This window comes from Rhea americana, unplaced genomic scaffold, assembly GCF_003343005.1.
Source record: "Rhea americana isolate MKP2758 unplaced genomic scaffold, rheAme1 scaffold_226, whole genome shotgun sequence".
Taxonomy (NCBI): domain Eukaryota; kingdom Metazoa; phylum Chordata; class Aves; order Rheiformes; family Rheidae; genus Rhea; species Rhea americana.
In genome coordinates this window covers 957,872-984,586 of record NW_028186342.1, presented here as the reverse complement: position 1 = coordinate 984,586, position 26,715 = coordinate 957,872, and the positions used below count along the sequence as shown (strand labels likewise).

Sequence of the window (26,715 nt, the reverse complement as noted above, 5' to 3'; positions counted from 1 at the left end):
GCGCGGGCGGCGGGGGCCGGCGGGATGCGGCTGCTCATTGGGGTGGTGATGACGACGGTGATTGCGACGATCGCACTTATCATTAGTGTGAAATTTAAATTTTGAAATGGTCAGTACTGGGTGTGCTGCGTATTCTGAACAGGAGTGTAAATCCTCTTAATACCAGGCTAACTTTTTTATGTTAAAAAAAGAAAGACAGCATGCAGGGTTCAGAAAATTATTAATCTATGAAATACAGTGGGTTGAGTTACAAAGATTTTAATGCAGTTCCATTTTTATTGCAAATATACGAAGAGATAGGAGAAAAGATGGGRAAGACTTTTGTTATTAAAAGAAAATCTTTTATTGGAGGGATGTTTTAGAAATTTACAGTCAATGAAATTTAATTTTATCCTTTGCCTTTTGCTTTATCCACATTTTAATAAAACAGCCATAAAGAATAAAAATACCACAATGATTGCTGAACAAAGCACATCTCAGGCAGTTAGTTGTGGGTCTGAATACGATTTAAAAACTGTGACTGTGTTCTCTGATCCTTGTTAGTGTTTAAGATAGAGTCCTTAAAGTCTATACAAAGGAGTTAGCTGGGGGAGACCTTCTCAGATGACATTACATACAAATTAATTACAAGATTAATATTTCATATTCAGCAGACCCAAACTTTTTGAACGTTTTTTTCTATGTTTGCTTACCTGGTAATTTGGATATAGCTTATCTGGTGGGTCTTATTCTGGAGAGAGAGAGAAATTGCCACAGAAGTTTAGTACTGATTGTGCTGCCTGCCAGCAACCCTGATGCTATAAATGACCACTTACAAGTCTGCAGAACATCACTAACATTAATTCATTGGAACAAAAAATAAATGCAATGCAACTCTATTAGTTTTTCTTAGGTATTACTGGGGACTTTAAAAGGTTATACTAATGGGATAACTCTTTTCACTAGATTAATAAATAAATAGAAACCCCCTAATTCTTGCAAGGGATGGGGCTGGAGGAAGTGGATGAAAGTGTCTCATGGTTAACTGAATAAAAATCCTGCGTAGAAATTGCCTGATTGATCATACTGTAGTGCACTAAGAGACAGCAAGGCAGCACAAAGTAGAGGAGGGAAAAGGCTAGAGCAGGAAGAGAACTGCAGTACAACCCTGTTACGACCAGGCACGGGGTAAATCCACCCGGCTCTTCCCTGGTGTCTTAAACGATGGCTGGTGCCACCGTCTCCGTAATTCCTGTGCCCCTTACGCCACGCTGGCCCTGAGTTTTCAAAAATCTCAACTGTTAAATTTGGTGCTCATAAATGTTAATCTCTCATCTTATTATTCATGGTTTTGAGTTTTCCATAAACTAATACAAAAACGTGGCCAGTTGCAAAGTGCATGTTAGTCTCCTCTGTTGCAAACAAAGGTTCCCGTGGAAGCGGCTTCTGCTTGGGAGCAGCGTGGGCTTGTGTCACCTGCCCCGTGTGCTAAAGGACACCAAGTCCAGAAGCTACTGCTAATATTCATGTGAATGGAAAGCATTAGCAACAGCATTTTACCTCTTAACRGCAAAATTACAAGAGTACCTCTTCTCCTTGGCCACCATTTCAGAGGAGTTTCCGATGAATCAGACTTTAGCTGTTCCCTGTCATACATGAACACCTGTATTTGTGTTTCTCTCTCTGTGCACCTGAGGTGCTATGCATGTGTATGTACTGCTTTCTCCTCGCTTCAGTCTTCTGTGCCAATAAAGAAGAAAGGCAGGGATGAGGATTGTTGCTATTGATCTGCCCAAGGGGATCATTAGGCATCAGTATCAATCTACAAATCAGTGGGCCTGTGTTACTTGCTTGGGCAGTCATTGCCAATTTGTTCCTATTAGATGGCCGAGCCCGGAGGTGTTTGATGAGCAGATTGGGTCTTTATCTCAGCACTGGAGAGCATGCAGACTTGCAGAGAAACAGTGGAGCGTTAGAGGATTTTTGTTGTTTGTTTGTTTTCTTTTACTGAAATCAGGCTRCATTTTTACTGCACTGTAAAGAATTTGTATGGCTTGAATATGTTTCTGGTTTATATATAGGTTTTCATKTAATCATATTAAATGTATTGAGAGTTAAGGAGAAACTATTTTAMAATAATCCACTCTATTTTATTTTGTATGTTTACCAGCAGCACTCCCTATAAAAATACATATTCATGCCAGATTCTTTTGTTATCCTTTCCAGGTCAGACAGAACATTAGAAACACAAACAATTTTTCTTTTGCTATCCCAGTGCCCRTTCCTGGGGATTTATTTAGTTACTGTTTGTAAGGTGACATTCTTGCTCTATTTTCCTCTGTGGTTTAATTAAATAAATCAAAAATTAAAGCGTGTAGGTTATGTGTTATTTGAAAGCATTATTTACATTTTTACTCCGAAATGGTAGTCCTAGCTTTTTGACGATATTAATTTGATACTAATCATTTTGTGAGGAGGACTGTACAGAATGTTTCAGAAGAGTATGTATCCTCATCTGCATATTTTCTTTATTTTGTAATTTTTTATATTACACAAAATGAATGACCAACAAAATTCTATAATTCTGAAAGAGTGTGAATTAATAGCAAAAGATGGATTAAAATGGATCATGTGAGTGTTATGATCTGACATCGATGCCTCGTTATTTAATGCAAACCTTGATTTTCAACTGTTTCGTTTCACTCATGACATGAGCATCGTGCACAGTTTAAACATCTGTCCAGCCGTTAAAGACCCTATTGATGCCTGGTTATTGGATTTCTAATTTTCAGGTTTTGTCAGGGGGTTTAGCAGACTATATGAATGTTTATAATTTCTAATGAGTTTAATCTGTAATTTGTGCCTATTACCTGTGACTGTGGAATCACTTTCCCAGTATTTGGTCGGTAAAAATTAAAAATAAAGAAATGCCGGCTTTTAAATAACCTAAAATATTTGCCATATCTTTTGTATACAAATACATGTGCAGTAAACAGAACTATACATTCTTATTTTGCTTGAAGATAGGAATGCTTTTAATCCTGCATTTCTACTTGCAATCACAATATATATTATCTAAATCCAAGTTGCTTTGAGGACTCTTTGGATGTATGTTATTATTCCATCTGAAAGAAAATAGTGCATGTTTTAAGATACTGGAAGCCTGATTATTTCTGTTTTATTAGTATTTGATCAAATTTTATCTCTCTTTTTTTTTTTCCTGAGACAATTCAGCTCCTCCTCATTCAGAAGAGAATTCACCTCGTTCTGTCTGACAAGTGTTTTTGTTGTTGAGCAGTTTGTCATATCTATGTAAACACACATCTGTTTGGTATATGAGTTTTGGAAGCAGAACAGTTTTAATTTATTATAAACCTCATATAACTCATTAGCTTTCATCTTTACGTTGCATGTATAGAAATGAATTTGGAGTATACTGAGAGAGTATTTTTTTTCTTAGGAGTTTGCTGTACAAATATTTATGGACCTTTTCCTTTGTAGTTGAGATTCCAGTTGAAATAGCTATCATGATATTAACAGCAGGCTTTGACTTAAAGAAAAGGTTGCCAAAAGCTATTGTTTATTTAGTCATATGGCATTTTCTATTGAAATTTATTTTGCTACTATTTGTAAAAATGCATGACTCTCTTGGGATAAGAAATCAGGATTTTTCTTATACTGTGGAAAAGGGGAAGAAAAAAGACTCTCAGAAAATTAAATACAAGCATGTTTGTATATATGAACCTAACTTTGTAATCACTGCATGTTCTGACTGTTTTCTGTGTAAGGGATTTGTTGCCCATTCAGAAAACACATACATGGAGATTTTATTATGTTTTTTGGTTTAAAGATAATAATTTGTCTCTGAGTTCTAGTTGTTTATGTTTCTGTCTATATCTCTTTCCTCTTCCGTGTTTTATTTAGTAAGGTTTCATCTGTGAAATTTCTCCATGAAACAATTGATACATTCTCAGCACGCTGTGGTGAGTGAAAAAAAGCGCTTAGATTAATGGTCAGTGTCTCGTACACACAAATTTGTGTTACGATACTACAGAGAAGCTGCGAATTACTGACAAGATCTAGAATAATTCCTAATGCTGTCGAAGGCTTCATTTTCTCCTCCGCATGATGGATGAGGCATAAGAAGTGCTTTCTGAGATCGTTAATGTGCATCATTCTGTTAAGTGTTATTAAAGTCCGTCTGTCTTAGGCAGCAGAAACAATATCTTATCCCTTATTTTGTCCCTCTCTTTTCTAAACTATAACTGCAGATCCTGTCTTTTACTAATGTGCCCTTTTGTTGGTGCTCTTCTTTTAATGGCTAGTTTATACCATAACGTTTAGGTTGTTTTTAGGGTTGTGTTTTCCCATTCAGTCAAAATATTGGCTTGTTACATGGGAAAGTACACAAAATTTCAAGATTACCCTATTTGTAACCTGTAGATAATAACATAACAGAAGAGGATCCATACTGAAGTATTGTGCTTAAGCTTAAAAAATATGATCGAACTTGTATTCGGAACCGGTGCCTGCGTTACGAAGACAGTTTGGCCGTACAAACTGGCCTGATTCAGATTGCATTAAGCAGACTGCCTTGAAACCTTTGGTGGAGAAAAAAATAGTACCTTCTTCCTCCTGCCCTAAATAGGGGGAATGGTCCTCAGTATACAAAGTGGTGTCATATACTTCCACTGGTTTAGTTGTTTAAAATCTGTGAATTGTTTAAATACAGAGTAAACATGATTTCTTGTTTAGGAGGGAAATTAATATAGAGATAATATTTAGAGGAGACCCAAACTTTGGCAGTGCTGTCCTGTTTAGACAGAAGAACTGCCCTGTCATCTGGTGCTTTTGGACATTGCCCCATTCTTTCAGCTGGAGCACTTGACGTTTTGGGAAGGGGGTAGGAGAGGGGAAAGGGAGCAGCAGGAGGAGGGAGCTAGGCCAGGTACAGATTACAGATGGATCATATTAAATCAAAAGTAATTTTAACCAAACAGAAGAATTCACTTTAAAGGTTTTTAACCTTTCTTAAGAGCCAATTTCTCCTTAAGCCCTGTGATAATAAAATACAATATAATTTATAGAGCGCTTTCTAGGGGTATGCATTCCTCCTTTTTTTTTTTTTTTTTTTTTTTTGGTACAGTCAGATAAAACATATCCAACTGGGATGATAATCAAGAAAAAACAAAAAGCGACTGATCATAAAGCCATTTAGAAATGTAACATTCCTTTTAAAAGAGATTCAGACATACTTGGAAAGCCTCACTTATATACTTTTAATAGAATTATAGAAGTGTGATGCACAGCTGGTAAAAGCTCACTCATCCACAGCACAGCTAGTTTTTGAGTATTTAATTTTATATTTGAATAATTCTCCAGATCAGGCTATAATCATGAATGTCATATAAAAAGATTTTTTTCATAAATTACATTATTTCACAGATGTGCAAATACTTCTGTGAAAAAAATTACATTGATCAGTTTTTAATACCCCCCTGTCTCACCCTTCAGTCAAAAGAAAAAATAGCTTTTTTCCCATCTTTGTCTTCAGAAAGGTGCTAGATTGTAAACATCTGAAGGAAATGAAAGGGGGTTGGCCAGTCCACCCCAAATTCTTTCCAGATTTTCATTCCTTTCACCAGCAGCCTTCTGTTCTTAGAAGAGAGGGAGGAACAGCAAAAGAAAGAGAGAGATGTCTCTGTTTCTTATTAAAATTTAAAGTGAAAAGCAGTGCTGCATTTTACTAATTTTCAATCTGCTAATTCAGAAGGCATTTAACAGAGAGAAGTGCAGTTTAGGGAAGCAAGGTTCGACAACGTGTACCCAGGCAGTTTTGAATGATAAACCATTGCGGGCAATTAAGATCAGATTCTGAAGAGCAGACAGCAAGGCACAATCCACATTAATTCTGACTTTTTGTTTTGCTTGTACTAATTTGACTTTTAAATAGATTATAAATTCATGTTTATTTTTTATAAAAAAAGTGACTCTTTTATCAAGAATAAATTTTGCAGTATGGCCTGTGCTTTTCACACTTAGTACTTATGTTGTACTTAATTTCTCTGACAACGTTCAGGTATGCTGAGAACAAATTTTCTGATTTTGTGCTATGGGCTGTTGTAAATATTCACATTTAATCCCGAAATGTGCTAGGTGCTCGCTTAGAAGCAGGTGTTTTCACATTAGAACTGCAATTTAATTAAAACTCCTGCACGCTTTTCTTTCATCTGCTCAAAATATTTAATTGAGGACTRCGTAATTATGGAAAGCATATTATTGCATACAGTATATCTGACAATACTGTATATTATTAAGAATGGAAAAGTTTGCCTTAATGTTTAGTTCATGGATGACAATTCAGATAAATGTGTATTTCAAAGCTTTCTCATCTAATATACTATTTAGTTAAACTTTTAAGAGAAAAAAGGCTAAAAATAACTTATAAAAAATAAAACAAGGTGTTTTACCCTGACTGTTCGGTCTTGAATCATAGCTGCTTGCTTATTTTTCAGGAAATTTAAGTATCAGATGCACTTCGAGAAAGCAATCTAAACATCAGAGATTATTTTCAATATGCAAGTGGTATAAAAATATGCAAACCCTGATCATAGTGCTATGGAAACTACTCCACAAAAATGTGGAACGAAAGCTGTTACTGTAAGTGTGGTTCATGTATTGTAACAGCTGTGACAGCCTGATACAGTTTAACACTTGTTCAATTATAAGAAAATATTCAAAGGAAAACTTGATTTAAATCAAGATTTGTAATAATCTTCCAAATCTACAAAATAAACTGGTAACAAACWCTATCCTTGTCAATGGTACACCCAAATTAGTATTTTAGTTGACTCTGGACGATGGAMGCATTTCTCCCTTCTCTCTCCAGTTCCAAAAGCATTTTTCAGGGTTTATGTTACAGTTATTTGCAGATTATTTTAGGTCTGTGTTCTTTTATATCCACTTAGCAGCTTGCAAGGAATATTTCAGGAGCAGACTGTGCTTTACATGCATCCTTTTTGGGGAGCAAGAGGAATGGGTGTGGTGGATTTAAAAGTAATTATGTATTTATGACAGATGGTTTTCAGTTTATGCAAGTAAGCCTAAATAGACACTAGCACAGAGACAACCATTCTGGGAATTTGGATACGTATCATTAGGCTCTTTCTGTTAGTCAAATGCAAGAAATATAGTAAATGTGTTTTTATACATGACCTGTGAACAAAACTAGCCAATGTATATTAAACATAATAGGTCTTTAAAGGAACATTTATATTTTCAGTTAAACTTTTTTTTCGACTTGTTACAAGTTGTACCTATTATCAGGATTTTAAGAATATTAAGGATTAAAATCATCATACTGCATAAATTTTAGTTATTTACTATAGTTTATAAGTATCATGAAATGACCTTCTTCTGGCTTCATAAAATCAGTGACTTAATATAATTTAGAATCTGAGAGCGTAAGTTCCTTGATTCATTTATCATTTTCTGCTGAAATTTGTTTAGTCTAGGTAGAAATCCTACTCTTTACTTTTCCTACCAGTAATATATGCTTTGCACATTGGAAACTAGAAAACCTTTGTGTCTTTTCTTTTTCTTTTAAGCTTGATCAAAAATAGTCATTATAGATTTTTTTTTTCATAAAAACACAGACTTTATAAGTAAAGGCTGTTAGCTGATGGGAGATCCATGCCCAGAAGGAAGGCAGTTTATGACCCATATTACTAATTTTTCAGAATTGCAAAGTGTGTTAATATATAATATATATTGAAATAGTGATAAGTTTTGACTGTATCCCAGGCAACTCCTTTATGAATGTAATTAAATACATAGTTTTAATAGCTTCAACATGAAATAAGTTCTGAACTTTCATATACACAATGTTTATAAATATATGTAAGTGAGAGTAGGAAGAYATACAGTAATTTATTTTTAAAATTCTGCTTTAGTTAGTTTGAGTGATTTCAAATGGGATCCTGAAATCTCCAAACTGAAGCTCTCATCTTCTAAGGAATTTCAGTTACCTGGAATAAAACGTTGCCTTAGAAATTGCTGACGTAATAGTCCCTTTGGGAACCCCGCAGCAGTTGAAGTGAAACCCAACAATAAATCCAGGGCCACCTGGATAACTACCATTAAAGGCTTTTTCTGTGGAAAAACTCTTTAAAAGCTTAATTCTTCCTAAATGTAAAGTTCAGTGATCATGTTTCTGTATAACTTTCACAGTTAGGTCTTTTACTTTACTTTGTTTAAATAACTTTTCAAAGCATCTTTGACAGCAAAAACACTATATTTTTCATGGATGGCATCGCTAGCTTACCCTTACGTTCATTGAAGCCGAGTTGATAAGGACTTTCAAGCATAGCTAACTCTAGGAATGCTAATAAGTCAAATTAGTTTGCCATGAAAATTGGAAACAAATGCACGATAACAGGTACAGAAGTACGCTTTGCATTTTTTTACATTAACGAATCATTATAAATCAAATCTTGCTTATGAATTAATCCTGCAAAGTGAATTTTGCATAGAAGCCTCTTCCTGTGTTCAAGTGCCTTCGTGGGGATGGAGGCTTAGTCTTTACGTCTGCTGAAATCAATGGCGGGTTTGTCTCCGTGTCTACATTCCAGCCTTGTTCCTTACACAGAAATCCCGTTGAAGTCAATTGAATTTTCAGCAAAAATTGAAGGTAGAATGTGCCTGAAAAAAGTGAAAAGGGCAAAATTGATAGACTTAACAGCTGGTAGACTTTGGCAACTGAAAGATGGGAAAACGTTATACCGCTTATAACCATTATTTTGCTCTGTTACTGCTGTAAATCAGGATTAATTTCATTGAACTGAGATGTATTAAAATGGTATAAACAAGATAAGAATTGGACCCCAATACTAGTGTGTGTATTTCTAGAGCGATTGTTTAAACGACACCTGTAGATAATTGAAAGGAGAAACACATGGATCTTGAAAGAAGATTCCTTGTCAGAAACTGGCTCAGCTTTCTTATTACTAATGAACAGCCTCAGAATGCCACAGAGCTTGATATGGTTACTTGCAACTGTTGAGGGTTTTTTTTTTCCTAAATGATATTGCTTAAGTAGGGAGTCGGGGGAGGGTGTAATTAGGCAAAATAAATCCCTGCTTTAACCCCCAAACCATTGACCTGATCATCAGGGATTATTTACTTTTTTTTTTCCCTTAAGGAAAAAAGTGTAAGACCTTCAGTGACCATCATGATCTCTAATGTATATAAGTAGAATGGCAAGATAGCTCAACTTTGAAAGCTTAATGTAGAAGTATCAAAGAGTTTTCATGTATATGTGACAAACTGAACAGTTTCCAGAGTCCTCGTCTGTTCTGCAGCTCATCCRTTATATGAATGAGATGTGAAAATAGTTTCTTATTTCTTTGAGATATCAGCAGACCGCACAAGCAGCATTACTTTAAAAATGCTGGAGCTCGTTTGTATAGACTTATTCTGAACGAGGAGGTATGTGTGGTCCAGCTCATTTAAGGAAAAAAATCCTGCTTTTAGAAGGGCAGGGGTGGGTGAGAGTAAAGGTACTTGCATTACATATGACGGCACAGTACCAGGAACTACATGTCAAAAAGTTAATAAGTAAGTTGAGAGACATCTGAGGTTAGCTCCTCTTATTTCCTTCAATAATAATAATTATTAATATTATTATATTCATGCAGTTAGTTTATGCGATTATATGCTTCTAATSGTGTTTTTGTTCTTTCCTTACTATCTTTGACTTTTCCACTGAACTTCTATTCTATCTTGTCTTAAATTACTACGTAAGGTCTTTGGGGAAGGATGACTTGCTGTTCATTTAAGCAGTGCCTAGCCATCACCAATGCTTTTCATTAAAATACATATGTGATGTGCATATATATATATATATGTGTGTGTGTGTATATATATATATATAAATATATATGTATATATATGTAATAGATTGTGATGACTCTAGTTTCTCCAGAATTCCAGGTTGTATTTTTCTACTGTATCAGAAAGGCAACATCTGACTTTAGATTTAAAAAAGTGAGAAACGAAGAATATCCTTGCATACCAGTGGAAGTTGTATGGCAATGTAGCCCATTGTCAAAATTTTTAGAAAGGAAAAAGAGAGACAAGAAGAAAGGATGTTACTCTTCTCAGTTGTCTTTTAGTATTAGCTAACATTAGTTATCCACTGTTTTCTCCACATATACATCCATGTCCAGTAGAAATGTGTGCTTTAATATTTTGATCATTCAGACCACATTAAAAAAAGACCTTTTTATTTTTATAGAAATATATGTATAAATAGATTCTGTTTCAGTGTGTATTTACATATGGCCATTTCATAGATCACCTGGCATGATGCTTGGAAGATGATCCTGTTTGTGGTTATTCCAGACTTCACTAAATTTACCATATTCTAAGTTGGTACATTAACACAGAATTCTAAGTAGTTTTATATGGATGCAATATTTGCTTCATTTTTTTCTACGGACTTCCAGTTTTAAACAATCTAACAATCTCTGTTTTTCGTATGTAATGTGTGATATTTGTAAATAGGCTAAAATAGTTATTTATACTATTTTTTATCTTGAAAATTAGATTTCTTATTTCTTTTCTTTTTGGTTTATTTACCTTATCCTTTTCTTATCACCCAGATCCGTTTTTCAAATGACACTTTTTTTGCTTTTAGTATAATTCCATTGTTTAGACAAGAAGGTTGTTTCCTGTAAATATACAAAGAACTTGTCTTGATGTTCTCCCCAAACCAGTTTTATGTAGTAATACATGCAAGCCAATGTAGGAGCCATCACTCATAATAGGGGAGATGTTTTGTCTGCAGAGATCTAGGATGAATACCTATCGTTACAGAAATCCGAATTTCATTGAAAACATGGAACTCTCGTTAAAATCCTGGCTCCAGTGAATTTACCTATAGGGACAGAAATGCATTCTCAATATTGACTGACCTTAAAACGTTTGGCTTTTGGGACACTGTATATGGCAGCCGCAGAACAACAGGTCCCGTCGGCTGTAGTTAAGATTGCAGATTGTTTGCTTGTGTGCTCAGAAGTGGGAACACGGAGGCGTCGTTTTCMGTCTGTGCACAGTGAACGTTCGGCATTTTGGATACATGTTGGAATATTTCAGAAACCACGGCTTTTCTGGAAGTTTTGTTTTTGAGGAGAACGCTGGTTCTCTGCGCAGGATGAGAGACTGTAGCTTGATATGTGACACACTGGATATAATATGGGCCAGATGAAGATGCTGGGCAGAGAAAATTTACAGAGCGTTGTGTTAACTCCTAGAGTAACTGATGAAAAGCGATTTTTGTTCCTTCCTCAGCTTGCTTACCCCCCCTCGCCAGCTACACCAAGCACAGCCGTTAGCAGCCCCTTGACCGCCTTCTCCTTGCTGGAGACCGTCGGCCCCGGCTGCCCGCCGCAGTTCCCCAGCCCGTCCCGCCGGAGGGGCCTGCCTGCTCCCGGGGCGCCGGCGTGGCCTGGTCCTCACGCGCCCCCTCCCACGCCTCCGCGGGGGCTCTGCGCCGCCCGCCCGGCCGGCCCGGCCCGGCCGCTGGCCCTCGGCCCGCGGCTGGCTGGAGGGAAGCAGCGGAGAGGAGCTGGCGGAGGCCGCGGGGCGGCACTGGGGTTCCCAGCGCAGCGGGAGCGCCGCGGCCGGCGGGCACGCTGGGGAGCCCAGCGTCGAGGCCAGCACGGGAAGGGAAGGGCTTGGACCCGGCGGGCTGCTGGCGCTGGCCGAGGGGGAGGCTGTTCAGTGTCCGACTCTTTGACCGGCTGGTTGAGTGGACAAATACTTCAGGTCTTTGTTCTTCGGTTCCTCGTCCGTAAAATAACGATAGGGTTTTTTCCCTGTTGCTCTTTGTCTGCCCTGCTGTGATCGTACGCTCTCAGGAGACGACGTGCCTCTTGTGGGCGAGCGTGCGGAGCTCGGCACGGTGAGGGCTGCTGTGGCTCGTGCTCCCTTGTGCGCCTCTAACGCGGCTAATAATATGGGAGATAAAAAGCACTTATGTGATTTAGGAGCGTAAGAGCTGCCGGATTTCAATGGGACTTAGGTTCCTATTTCACTGAAGTGCTTTTGAAAATTCCACCCTGCGATCCTGAGAGCACCTCAGAGTGGCACAGAAAATCCCGGGAAGTCAGCTGGAGTCCGAGGGAAATGCGGCTGGGKGTTTGCTCATTTCTGGGCACTTAATCCATGCACTGATGCAAAGGAGCAAAGGCTGCTTGTTCACGCCGTGCAAAACCTTTGATCCGTTCTCAAATCGTCAAGGAGTCATTGCATCATGCAGGCTGCGCATAGCATCACGGACGGTGGTGTGATGTCAGGGAGCAGCCCCCGAGGCGCGAGAGCAGCCTGTCTCGGGCTGTTTTCATCCTTTACACGAGCGATCCTGACACACACAGCTTATAAAAATCACACGCTGGAGATGGCTGAGAGGGACACCAAGGTCGCTTGCTGCTAGTGATTATTTTTCTGGGTGTTGTTAACTTGTTACTCAGCAGTGGTTGGAGGGAGTTGAAAAGGATAGGCTTTAGCTGGAAATTAAGAAGGAAAATGCTGGGAGGAGATCTCAGAAGCAGAACATAATGAACTATAAAAGGAACTGGTGTTTCAGTGACAATTTTTTTCTTTTTGTTCAGTGCCGAATGTTGGATTGGGCATTTTTCCAGTTAATTTTCCAGTCTTTTGAAATATGAGCTTTTTTAGCTAGATTTTAACGTTTCTTTCCCAGTAGATGGCATTGTAGTCTGCCCAGTGAATGGTAAGAAACTCTTCTAACATGTAAGACATACTGCTTCATTTTTTCTGGGTATTTTCCTCCTTTTTTTTTTTTTTTTTTTTTTCCCCTCTTCTCATCATTAAATACCAACTGGCTGTTATAAATAAGAATCCTGATTTTTGTAGTTACTTGCGATTCTGAAAGGACTTGATTTCTTTTAATGTTTTACTTTAACTAAGATAAATATCCTTTCCAATTGCAGAACTATATTGTGATTCAGCTTAAATATATGTATATGGGAATATGTTACACTTCCAAAATATAAGAGATACATTTTGCTTTATTTAAATATACTTTCAGTCATCACATCTCATATTTCCATGTAGGCAACACATTCAAAATTCAATTTATTTTGAAGATTTTTGTATTCAAAATGTATTTCTTATTACAATGCCCCTATAATCTTACATTCATTGTTATTAGAAAAAAATCTTCCTTGAGGATCACTAGGAAACAAACTAAATTTTTACCAGAAGAATAGAGATTTTGTGCCACACAGTTCTAATATATTAGAAATTTTAAATGTATATAGTTATGAAAATTTTACTTTAAGAAGTGAGATTAAAAACAGAAAAAACAGATATTTTTTTCTGTGGTGTATTGGATTTCTGTGGGGGTGTGTGTGGATTTTCTGGCATTTATATTTCTGCCTCAGATATTTGTGTTTGTTTTTCAAGGGCTTTGTTAATACCTAAGGGAACCATTAATGCAGCCGAAATAACACGAGATCTGATGTTCTCATGGTACTTTAGTATTTCAATTCCTAGATGGAAATATCATGAGAACACCAGATCTCGCGTTATTTTGGCCCATAAATAGCTCCCTTGGGATTTTTAAAAAAGCCTATAAAATACATAAACACAAATATGGAAATATTCAGGTTCCTGCAGAACTTGCATGCACAGCCTTCGTTCTATTGAAGATATCAGTCAGCAGCTTTACTTACCTTCGAGCTGATTTGTCTTTGTCATTGAATGAAACTACTCTTTCTCTCTCAAAACTGACGTTAGAATACTGGACTCATATAAGTTATTTTTATTATGTAGAAGAAAATTCTAGATTTCTCAGAATATTCTTCCTAATATGATTTTACTAATATCACTATTTCTTTTCTATAAACATATTGTTAATATTTTGCTTTTTGGTTCAAGTATAACATTCATGGTGTATTTCGTTGTATCTAGCTAATTATTTAATCAAGTAAATGGTGTCTTCAGCTCTTAGCTAAAACAAGATAACGTCCCAGTATCAGGATTAAGTTTTCATCTGTATCAACTGGCTTAAAAATACTGAACTTGATTCCTTTTGAATTAACCGAGTCTTATTTTATTTTTTTTTTCAATATCACCTATCACCATAGTAACCACTAGCTGTCAGTTCAGTTTCTGACATTTTTCTCATTTGGTAAGATTTCAGAATTGCCATCCTCCCTGCCAACATGTCATGAACAAGAAAAAAAAAAATTGCATGAAATACCTAATGGGTGTCTGGTCTGATTGTCCTCACTCGTGGCAGGAAAGACAAAAACTGATGAATTGTGAAATGTATTCAGAGGGATTCAAGAAAAGCAAGTGTCTAGGACCCCCTCCTCACCAACACCTCCTCGTTTTCATCTTGTTATGCTTGATGCACCATACATGCTTGCCCTGACACTTGGGTTTGTAGAAATTTCAGATTAACAGTTTTTACATTCACCTCGCTGATCCCCGTTTTTTAAAGTCATCATTAAAAATAAAGTTAGCAGAGCTTGTATTTAGCACTATTTCCCACTCTTGATGAGATTTTAGCACCTTTAAATTTGCAACAAAACACTTTCAATGTTTTGAAACAGATAATACAGACAATTCTGTATTTTTCTACATTTTCGTTCTAGGCTTCTATGCTTTATATTAATTAGAAAGAAACCTTTAATCAGACCAATAAGTACTAAAAAAGAAAAGCAAATTCTGGGTAACTTACTGTGCTGATGTTATGTTAATGTGGAAAAGGACGGTAAATAGCAAAATTGTACTTTTTCTTTCTCCAATCAGTTTAACTGAAAAAAATGTAAATCTAAGAAAGGTCTGCTTGTGTTCAGCAAAGACCACATGTGCCTTCTRAGTGGAAAAAAATATCAGCAAGATATCTGATTATTAATACTACAGAAAGGGTAGAAGGGAAAGTACCAGTTTACTTTTGGTAAAACAAACAAAACTACAGTAAGAATGTATGTATGTATAACGTTTTTATGTATATGCATATACACAAACATACGTGTAATCAGCATGTTATGTTTGCGTAAGTATAAAGCAAATACATGCATCTGTCTATATATGTATAGAAAGAGAGTAACTTAGATGTGTTTCAGAGGTTTTGTTTGGGGCTATATCAATCTATTTTTTTTCTGGCTGTCTATGAATTCAGGCTCAGCAGCAGGAACTCATTTCAGAAACATAAAACTGATTTGATAAGCAGCTGCAGTGTTCAGTTCCTTTTTACTAACGGGTGGACAACCCCACGATTTTCAGAGCTCAACTCAGAACTGTTTGTGTTTCAAATTTCAGATGCTGTGTCTACAGTGTCTCAAAAAACAAGCAAAACCAAATGAAAATAATTGAAACAATACTAGAGCATTATAACCATTTGGGAACATTTTTAGAAATTCTTATTTATAAGTATATGTGCTCACTACTCAAACCTCTGTCTGTAATAAGACTAGAAACTCAGAGCACTTTCCAGTAAAAATATACATTGATATTACAAAATCCAAGACTGCATATTTGTAAATGTTTATCCCCCTGATTTTATAGATTGAGCTTTTCAAACTGCATCTTCTGAATTTTTAAAATAGAGTTAAGAAACATTGTCAAAATAGCATACTGAGGGTAAGCACACCACATCTCATGCTCTGATAYGGATAGATACGTGCACTTTTATATAAAAGCACACACGTGTATGCGGAYGCAGAATATATCTAAATTAAATGAATTTCTTAGTTTTACTTTTTTTTTTAATTAGACATTTGAGATGCGGGTAATGCTTAAACATTTCCCATATTTTAGAATGAAAAAAMCATAATCTTTGAGAAATGACTTTATTATATTTTAATGGATATTTCAATCGTATTTTGCAAACTGTATTTTTTAAAATAATTATATAAATATAGCTGGTGAAATAAATAGGCTGGGAAAGTGCAACTCTTTTAATGATAATAATATTGTTTTATATAGTATTTGAAAATAAATGATGTAAACAAAATGAACCTTAATGTCTTCATGGTTTATAAGATTTATAACAATAACCAGCAAAACACTGTAACATTGTTTGCACCTTGTGTGCCCTTAAGGCATTGGATCACTCAGTTAATTGTATAAATTCCATGCACTATGGAAAATCATGATGTATCATTTATATTCAGCTATGTCAGGTATATAAATATTAAAATATATTGGCCAAAAATGGCTGATTATCCCTCAAACATTTTGTGATAAATCTTATCTTTTTATGGTGGTGGTAGTGTTGAGGATGGGAATGGGGGGGGATGAACTAAATATTTCATGTTATTTGGAAATATTCTTTAAATAACCAAGATATATTATTAATGTTTTACAACAGCTTTAAAAATCCTGAAGCTTGTTTCACTTTATAGGATAAAGTGGTTTAGTACCCCCCCCCAAAAAAAAAATTTTTTTTATATGCAAAATACCCAAATGWTAGGGATTATGCTATTTATTCGGAATACAACATGACCAGTTCATATAGATTTCATGCTGATGTCCCTTTATAAAATAAAGGTGATGTTCCTTAATGCATGCCACAGACAGTCAGCACCTTGATGCAGTAATACTGAAAATGTTAATGTGTATTTAAGCATGGTTTTATGATTCACCGATAGTCTTCCTTAGTAAATGTTCTGTTATGCACAGTCACAGTGTATTTTTATATAGGTACAGCTGCAGTATTTATGATACAATCTTTTGACTAAAAATATTTTTAGAATTTTATATGTGCACATATTTCTATATGTCTTTATCACATAGCATACAACCTAAAGATATTACTATGGAAGGAATCTATATGACAATGTGAAGAAAATATTGTTATACATATTTATTGATAGTAATGTATGTTTTTTAATGAATAAATAAATACAGAGTTGGACTGTGTTGCAAATGTGTTTAGCAACTAGCGGTATCCAGTGAGAAGGTAGGAAATGTCAGAACAGGGTCTTGTAAATACATGTGGCTGGAAAGAATAAAATAAAAATGATGACTAGCACTGACAAGCAGACTTGGGGTGTATGATATACTTTGTTCATTTGATTCTTAGAACTCAGTCGGGGTTAAATTGGAATCCAGACATCAAAGAATTCTTCCACCAGACCCAAATTTTGTCCGTATAATTTTTTTCTTACAGTTGTCATAATTTTAGCTAATTTCACAGTGCAAAATTTTTTGCTGTTTGAAGTATTTTCCTAAATATATGTATAATACAGCAGTGGGATATATCCTGTATATATGTTTCTCTGATGTTCACAGATAGGCAGCTGTATACTCACAGCATCCTCTGTGGATGTAGGAAACCTTTGTATTTCTGTCTGCCTATTGCACCCTCGCGTGTGCCGTATATGAGCAAGATCCTCAAATTCTAAGGGAGGGGAAGGCTAAGCACTTTAAATAGCAACGCCCTTGTTTCTTTTTCTGCCCCCGACTGTTGTGTCTGAAAATGCTTGAAGCATGTGGTGCTGCATATATGGTGGGTTTGCAGATTTCTGTACGATTTTTATCTGAAGGTCAGGGCTGTGGAAATACATCAGGTTGCGATTTGGGATGTTTGCCATTTGCCATTTAGCCTCGCTCCTTCTTATCAGATCGCTTTGGAACACGGGCCTAATAAAACAGGGAGCTGCTAGAAAAAGAAGAAATAAATATTGTTCTAGTTTTATGGAGTTTCTTTGCTATTACACAGCATGCAATTTTAAATGTATTTATTTAAGTTTGTCTTTTCGCTTTGAAATTGTTGAATTAGGTAGAAAAATCTAATGGTGGCGATTTATAATTTCACTAGCTATTTACATATGTTAATATTTTTTAAATTAAAAAAATTGTTTCCATATTTTTTTAAAATAAGGTTATAGGAAGGCAGTGCAAGAGAGAAGAATGGGGAATGAAGTTTTCCAGTATATCTTAGATCAATTTTAAAACAAAATATCTTGTTTGTGATAAAGTTTTCTTCTGCATACACTTATTGCATCAGATTTTAAAAGCCGAGTTGCAGTTAACCATTGAAAACATTTAAACTCCTTTCAGAACGGACCTGGTTAATTTGGCTGCAGCTCTCTGTGCCAAACACAGTGGAATTAAACAAGAAGTGGTTAACATATCACTGCTCGGGTATTGTTTGGGGAAGCTCCAGATGGCCGGACAGACTTCTTTCTTTGTTTTAAATTCTTTTATTCTGCAAAGTTTGAAATCACTAATGCCAATTGTCCAATTTTAATCTTTAGATATAGAATCCAGKCTGTTTTGTGTATCAAAGGGAAAGGTAGGTTTCTGTCCCTGAGGTCTGCGAATGAACTGCGCTCCCAGCGACCCCTTGAGAGGCTGGCAGAGAGGAGCCAGTGGCGAATGAGTCGCCCTAAGGCTGGGCAGTTTGTCACGCTGACCGGAGCCTTTCGGGGGAGCGCACATCATAAGTAACCTACATTACTTTGTGTGTGTGAATTTGCTTGTGAATGATGTTTAAAAACTGCACGTTCAAAATACCTTCAGTCTGCAATTAAAAGGGGGAGAGAGGGGGCAACTTTGCGGTTCAGCGGAGGGTGCCTGCGTCTGGGCATCTCTCCTTAGGCAGGTGCTACCTCTGGAGCGCTGCTGGCGCGGCGCTTTGGCAGGACCGCGGGCGCAGAGGGCGGCGCGTGCCCGCGGGGCGCCCGACCTGCGCAGGCTGGGCTGGCGCGGGAGACCGAGTCTTGCCGTTTTCTGAGCGTACATATACAGATAGTTCAGGTAGTTTTGAAATTGTTTGTTGCTTCCGGGCGGTTATTAACAGGTCCATTTGCACAAAGCTGTCCCAGCTGTGGTCTCAGCACAAAATGCTTTGCTTATTACTGCCTCATGGCTAAAGCCTGTCCGACACAGGGAGTTTATTTTTTTTCCTTGAATTGGTGGGGGGGCAGGGAGGATGGAGAGGATTGAAAGGCCACCACAATCTTTATGAAAACATCATCTTGTTATTTTAATATTTTTAAAAGGTAAACATTTTCTTCCATGTTGATACCTTTTTGCATTTTATTATTTTGTTACTAATTTACTTAACCATTAGCAAATTAAGGTGGATTACTGCTTGGATGCATTAAAAGCACCAAGGAGTTGCGGTCCTTGTGGCTATTTCGGGCAATGTCATAAGCACACTCTTTTTTTTTATTGTCCTCCCAGGGAGCAGAATTTGAACTTAATATTCCATGAAATAAGCCATTGTAATCACGTTGGGTTAATAGAAGAAGTAAAATTGCCTCTCCTCTCACAAGACATTAGAGCAAGGCTGCATTATTAAAGTTTTCTTGCGGACAGGCGGTTTAAAATATATCCTCAGTGGCTGACGCAAGTCTTTTCAGTGGGGATGACAGCTTTTCAGATCTTAATAGGCTGTTCATTTCTGGCCTACGAGTTTTCAGCATTTCTTCTTTTCAAGCCAGGCTGTGACATGATGGCTAAAAACTGACATAAAGAAGTGCCATGTACTGTGAAAACCTTTATTCACTAAGTGGCTCCATGTAAATTGGTGTCAATAAGCAAACAATTAGAACTTTAAAAATTGTTGGTTTAAATCCCTTTTCGCCTTAATCATTTGACCTAAAAATCTCTCCTTTATTTTGTACTACTTTGGATGTGGTGCATATAAAACAGTAGCAAAGTGTTTAGCAAGTTAAAGTGGCTCAGATCTTTATTACAAATCGGTAAAGGATATTTAGTCAAGTTGAGTTTGTCATAGAATTTTTTTTTCATTCAAAATGAAATTTACAGTGAACTAAATTCCAGGTAAATGGTAATGGAGAAAGAAGGTACTGTTTTTCCTGCCCTTTTCTTTTTTTCCCCTCCCGCAAATTGCCTCATCCATGGTTTTGGAAACGCGTACTCTAAGCAGCAATAATAGCCTGCTGATTCTGTGAGCTTGGCTAATTTCAAGAAATTTGGTATTGTTGTTCATGCTTTCTGGAGATTGTTTACTTGAATTATTTGCAGAAGAGACCTTTTCTGTGTCGTTAGATGAAGAAACACAGTAATGCTTAATGCTTTTTGTGCTATTGCTTTGCACAGAAAAAATTTCAGAAGAGCTTTTTGTCTCTTTGTTTTAATTTATGGTTTCTCCTTTTCTTTTTATAACTCCACTCCTTTTCTCTTTCATTCCTCTTTATGCATCTTGCCTTCATCTGAACAAGGAAACGAGTAGCCTGCTCTGATGGCTCTAAGGGCTGGCTGCAGGCAGTGCTTTGTTAGTGATGTAGCTCCTCGGCTCCTTGAGACCAAATGTGTCACTTTTGCAACTTGCTCGGTGCCCACTGGTCTAGGGGAAGAGACTCTGGAGTCTCCGACATTAAGAGGCTAATCTTGCACTTGGTTTTACTGAAGTCTCTGGGGAGGAAACGTACTACACGGTGCTACAYACCATATGAGGCTTATAGTTCAGGTAAAATGGTGGCATTTAAAAACAGATCCATTGCTATAGCAAATTAAGTGACTTTACCTTACTTTYTGCAGTATTTTCTAACAGGGAGTAAAGGTAAAACTGCAGAAATAGGAAAAGCTGTATCCTAAGGCAGGATAGGTGCACGCGTAAGGAGGGGGAGAGTACTCATGTGCTACAGCTGATGTGCAGTCGGTGAAGATTTGTGTAGAAACYGTTTTCCCTTTCCAGAAACTGGGAGAATCCAAGTGCCAGATTGGCAGGACGAGATCCCTGCACCTGGAGTTGGGGACTGTGAGTCTGTGGAGGAAAGCTGGGAAATGTAGGGTCTTGTTATAGGCGCAGGGACGCCTACACGAAGGATAGCACTCGAGGAGGAGCCGCTCTCTTYCTCTGTGTGTCCCCAGCAAGGCGAGCAGAGCCCTGACCCAGMGTGGCGGCAGGGACCAAGCGCGGGGAGCCCGGACGCTCGTCTTTCCTCCCCTCGTTCCTTCCTCATCCTCCTCTTCCTCCGAGCCGGCACGCAGCAGCAGTGCTGTGCCGGGAGGGAATTCCTGTGCAGCCCCCGCATCCCTTGCTGCCAGCCTGGGACCAGATCCCAAACACTGGGGGGAGCACGGTGAGCTGGCAGGACACAGAAGGCCTCATCCAAATCCCTGCCCAGGGAGCGGACAACAAATATGCTCAAAGCAGGCAGGCGGCACCTGAGCCTCCTGGAGCGCGCTGGGCTCACAGCCCTCGTTTGGGAGCGACTGGAGGGGTCTGTAGCACCAAGCCTTCGTTCCCATGGCTGCTGACACAAAAACCCTCCCCAAAAGAGCTTCTCGTCATCTGTTAATTAGGATATCAATGGCTTTAAGCATTGTGAGTAGTTGTTCTGAGTGCAAGTGTAACTTCAGTCTGGGGAATCCTATACCGGTGGAATAATTATATATAGGCTGCTGCTATATTAGCTCACACTATTTGCAAATAAATTTTGTCTTCTGAAATTTGTTAYAGTTTTAGTTTAACTTGGAAACACTACCACATAAGAATGAATTGCTATACCTCAGCATGAAAAATAACTAAGCTTAACGCTAAGACTGCAACAATATATTTAGCACAATGAGTCTAATACATGTTATTTTATCTGGTTTTTTGATTGTTTTAAAAATAATATTTTTAAATGACAARAATTTCTACCTAAATAGAGTTACAAAAATGTAAAATGCACCTCTTCAAAACATAGCACTCCCTACTAGAAGAAAAATGATGTAACAGCAGTTTAAAAGAGGAAGGCTTTCAGCTACAGGATTGGCAGGATATTTACTTCCTATGCTTTCAGAAGTATTTTTACTTTTAGTATTAATGATAATAATTATTGCTTGCAGTAGTACTATTACTATTATGAATTAATATATCAGTATAATTTTAGAAAGTAAGACAATGCTCATAATTTATATAAGGTAGGTATTTTATCCCAAGGAAACTGCAAGTAGGGTATTGTAAAAATAATGGGAATGGATAAAATGTGAGTTCTAAAGATAGATCTTACAGGAGATGTGAAACACACCGATGATTTTGATGATGGTAATATTTAGCACTTCTCTAGCATCTGTCATCTAAGGATCTCATAGAATTTTCATACGTTAAATACGTCAGTCCTCACAACAGCTGCAGAGTTCAATCTCTTATCCCCACCTTGTAAACGGAGGATGCTGGGGTGAGGCGATCTGCTGAACACAACATAGGAACTCAGTGGACGGGGAAGGAATACAACCTTGAATTAAACTGTCGGTGAGGAAGTAGGTTTAGAACTTTCCCCCCAGGTTATCCTGACTGAGGAACCTGAATAACCAAGTGGTCTGAATATACTTTAGGTTACCTTTTTGTTTGAAAAAGTGTTTTTGTTTCTTCGTACTTTGATTTCTTATTTGTACTGTGCAGAAATCAAATTTTATTTCTCCCACTTCTGGACAGTCTTCCTTCAGAGTAGGAATCATGACCCGCTCTCTCGTTGTGCATATAGAGAAAACAGCATAGAAGAATCTGTGCAACTTACCCCAGTGCAAATTATTTTAATAACAAAGTGTGAAGAAGTCCAAGCATCATAGGAAGAACAGTAAACACCCAAAGAACGTGTTTCAAAACTGTTTGCCATGTAAATATAAACAACAATAAATTGAAAGATTTAAGCCATTCAGACATGCTAGATGTATGCATCGAGACCCATTGTTGCGCCAGAAAGTTTCGTGACCATATCTAGGTTATTGGGTTTTATAAACCAGAGAAAACTATTTTCAAAACCTGTTTTATTCTGAGCTTTCATTCAGGTCTATCATGAAGAAAATAGAGGCTGAACATAAAATAGGCTCCAGTTCTGCTCAGAAYTGGTATTTTTTTTTAAACTAAGATATAAGTGAGATTCAGCTATAAAGACTTTAATAGACCCATGAGAACTTTTGCATTCGACAGGAGATCTTTTACTCTTCATACAATACTTCAGTACTGGAAAGACATATTGCAGGCTCAACTAATTTTCTTTACAGATTATGAATTTTAAAACTGGATTTAACAATTTTTCTTAAAGTTTAGAGCAAAAGGACTTTAGCAACAAACATAATTAAAATCAAAGATAATATAATGAAAGAGTTTGCATGTATGTGAACTAAAGCAGCAAACATTTATTTAAAATTTCAAGAAATAATTTAAATTTGTTTAGGACAGTACTGCTTAGGACATATTTGATACAGTTAAAACGTAATTCAAAACATATCAATGATTTTTGACAATTTTTTGTAATTTTCTGATTATACAATATTTGATAATTTAAAGAAACTATTACTGTTTTTCAGCTTAAAGCAATGAAAAATAAGCCACCAATTATAGTTCTTAAAGGCTGGCTATCCTAACCCTAGATTTGTGTGTGTATATCTTGCAATATTTTTCAGTAATCAAGGCAATGTCTTTAAATAAAAGTGAAAAGTTACGTGACCTTGACTGTCAGACTCAATTTAGACTGTGCCACAACACTTTGCTTTTTATTTTTTAAATTAGCTGTTGCCATCTTTTACAATTTGTTTATAAGCAGAAAGACTCACAGAAAATATAGAATATCAATGGGAAGCTTATAGTTTTTGTCTTATTCACAAATACTCATTTTTAATAGCCTTAAATTGCATCAGGTGCTTTTTGATGGCCTTTCTTTAATCCCTCTTCTTAGGTAATCCCTCAATTGATTCTAATTTGTTTTCTTTTCAAAGAATTAGCTCATTTTTTTTTAGAAATTTTGAGGTTGTGTTCCCCCCTTTGTTTTTATTTCTCTGCTCTCATTTTAGATTTTTGTGAAGTGCAACATTAAAAGATGTGTGAGTTAATGTTTGCTCTTATGCTACACTTACTAAAACATTTTTTCCAGCTGTTCTGCTGCATCTTAAAAGCAGTCAAAAAAAAGATTGTCAGACCAGAAGATTTTTCCTGGTAGTATATTGGTGAGAAGGAATCAAACTTAATTTGTATATTATGTATTTGTTTATGTATTATTTTAGTGGCTGTTGGTTRACATGACACTGTAATCAGTGCTCCGTTCTAGGGTGCAGTTTTCTGTCTTGGGCATTTGCAGAGGTATTGATGTTGACTGACTATCTTCCCCTCCTTTGCTGCCAATAGCAGTGCAATTTGCCCGTTCTTGATGGCTGAAAGTAGGTCATCTACATTTCCAGAGTCACTGATAAGTCCATCTTCTAACTGATTTTTACTTTTTCATAAGCTAAATTTTGAAAGCGAATGTAAAATAGGACGTAAAATAGTATTCCAAATACCAGCAGCCCTGTAGCGTCTTAGCTGTTCTGTTTCAGTATTTTAAACAGGTAAAGTAATTCTACTCAGTGAAAACCAAGTAAAAGCAAATATGAATTGGAGCAAAACTGTAAAATATTTTGTAGTACATTGCCTGGCACATAGAAAGACTGCTTGCTGCCTTTGAAGATGGAATATAAAAGGGAAAGGTGAGACTTTTATTCATGTAAAATATAAGGATTGTTTTGCTCTAGATATAATTTTAAATGTAAGGAAGAGGAATATAATATGGCAAAATTCAAGCATCCAATTACAACGTACTGCTCTGATTGTTTTTCAAAAATAAGAATTCACTTAATATTTTAAAATTAGAGCCTGACTAAAAAAGAGGGATGATGGTGTGGGCATCGCCCCTCAGAGCTGCTGYGTAACAAATGAGATAGGAATATATAATTTTGTCCATTTCCCTTTACTTTCACAGCTTTYGTACTCATTTTCAAATGAATTGTTACACTAAAATAGTTACTGGTGAGTATTTTAGGCTATATAGAATCAATTGTGTTGTTCCATATGACTCCTCTGCTACCAAAAATTATAATTAGATCATTTGAGTTGGTTTTATTTTTGTATCTTTAATAAGAACAAAATTGTTATAGTCCTCTTGAATAAAAATAGGAAATTAACACTTATTATAATACATCTTTAAAAGCTGTAACCTAGCCTTTCAGTGTGAGAGATAATGGACTGCCAATTACTTTATGATGGTATAGCAAAACCATATGGATTGTTAACTTACAATACAATACRGTTTAGAGACATCATTATTTTCTTTCAAAACAGTAGCTTTCTAAAATGCAAAAGTACATGGCCAGTCTAAATAGGGTGCTGCTGTTTTCTTTGGACCACCTGAAATACCACATCTGGAATAAAAAACTAGAGGGAAACATGTATCACCAGATATTCCTGTTTAAGGCTTCTAGTGTGTTTAGTGTGGTATTAGCCTTTTTCCTTCCATGTTTTTCTAACTTTCAGTCAGATTATCCTAATACTGCAGGTATGCATTGGACTTGTGTCTATTTTGCCAGTATAGCATGAAAGCGCACACAGCGGTTTATAATGCAAGGGGATAGACACTGTTGGGCTACCTTGTCCTCTTCTGAACATATTCTATCCCTGTATTATTGTACCAAATGTGAGTTTTAATACAATACCACAGGAAACTAAGGGCCCTATTCAGAGATTACATGCACCCCATGGAAGGGTGCTTTTCATGTATTGGAAGTCTGATTTTAAAAAAACAGCCCTACGTGACTCTTCCATATACTGTAACTTGCACAAAACGGGTAGTTCTTGAGGTTTCCTGTATTAGTATCTGCTCCTTTGACATGTCTGGCACGAGCCCGCCAGGATCTCATTGTGGCATTTTTATTAAGAAAGAGGATGCTGATTCTTTTTTCTCTGTCAGCTGCTGAAATAAGAAGGTTTTAAGAACAAAGGAAAAAACTTGGGCCAAGGAGAGACACAAGAGGATTATCGTTCCCTAAAGAAGGGGGATGTCCCACACACCAAAAGACTTGCCATTCTAACAAGCCGATAGATTTTCCAAGGCTGGTAAATATGTTTAGGGAGAAGTACATTTGGGTGCCATCTTTACTCATTTATTCCTCAAATTGTAATGCTGCACATTTTGGGTTTCAGTATATTGCATTTTAAAACTAATGATGCATTCATTCTCAGAGCAAATCTTATTTCTAAGCCCTAATTTAATAGAATTAAACTCTAAGCTGAATTGGTTTTATGAGATAAAACTCTGAAGTTGATAACTGCATTTAGGAATAGTTCAGGTATTGAGTTTCTAATTTGCTTCCTGAGCATGGAAATCCCTCAGATAGTCAATATTGACGACCTGTAATTGGTAAGAGAGGGTCTTGCTGAGTTTTCTCTCTGCTGAAGAGAGAGACTCAACACAACAGGCAGCGATCTGGCAGTGCCCGGGCTGTGCCCTGCCTGGCTGAGCACAGCTCACGGCCTCAGCTCTAATGCAGGTTTGAGTCGGTGCCGGTGTCTGACCAGTTCACCACCACCTTGTCTTGTGTCATTAGTAATTCGTTTYCCTGCAAGGAAAAAGCTAATCTCCGCTTTCCCTGGAACTTGGCTCTGACACACAGCCTTTGTGTAGTGCTGCCCGCTCCACGTTTGGCAATTTGTGCATGTATTTTTACGGTGACCGCATTTCATGGGGGCTGAGAAGGAGAATCTTGAAAATGAACAGGAGCTGCCTAAGACAAAGTGCTGAGCTTGTAAAAGGTACAGATCATTACTGTGAAGCAAAGGGTTTAAGCAAGGAGTAGCTTTTCCGAATAAACACACACCGAGTGATGGTGCCATAATTCCAGGATATTAAATCAATTCTAGCGTTATCACTTGCTAGACCAGAGCCCTGTAGTTTTGAATGTACTGGCTGTAAATCAATTCTGTGCAAA

At 37.0% G+C, this 26,715-nt stretch overlaps 1 protein-coding gene across 1 annotated transcript in view; it reads left to right on the top strand.

The window, feature by feature from the left end:
* The window catches only part of LOC146595429 (uncharacterized), a 440,719-nt gene that overhangs the window by 162,093 nt on the left and 251,911 nt on the right, over positions 1 to 26,715 (top strand). The window lies entirely within an intron of this gene.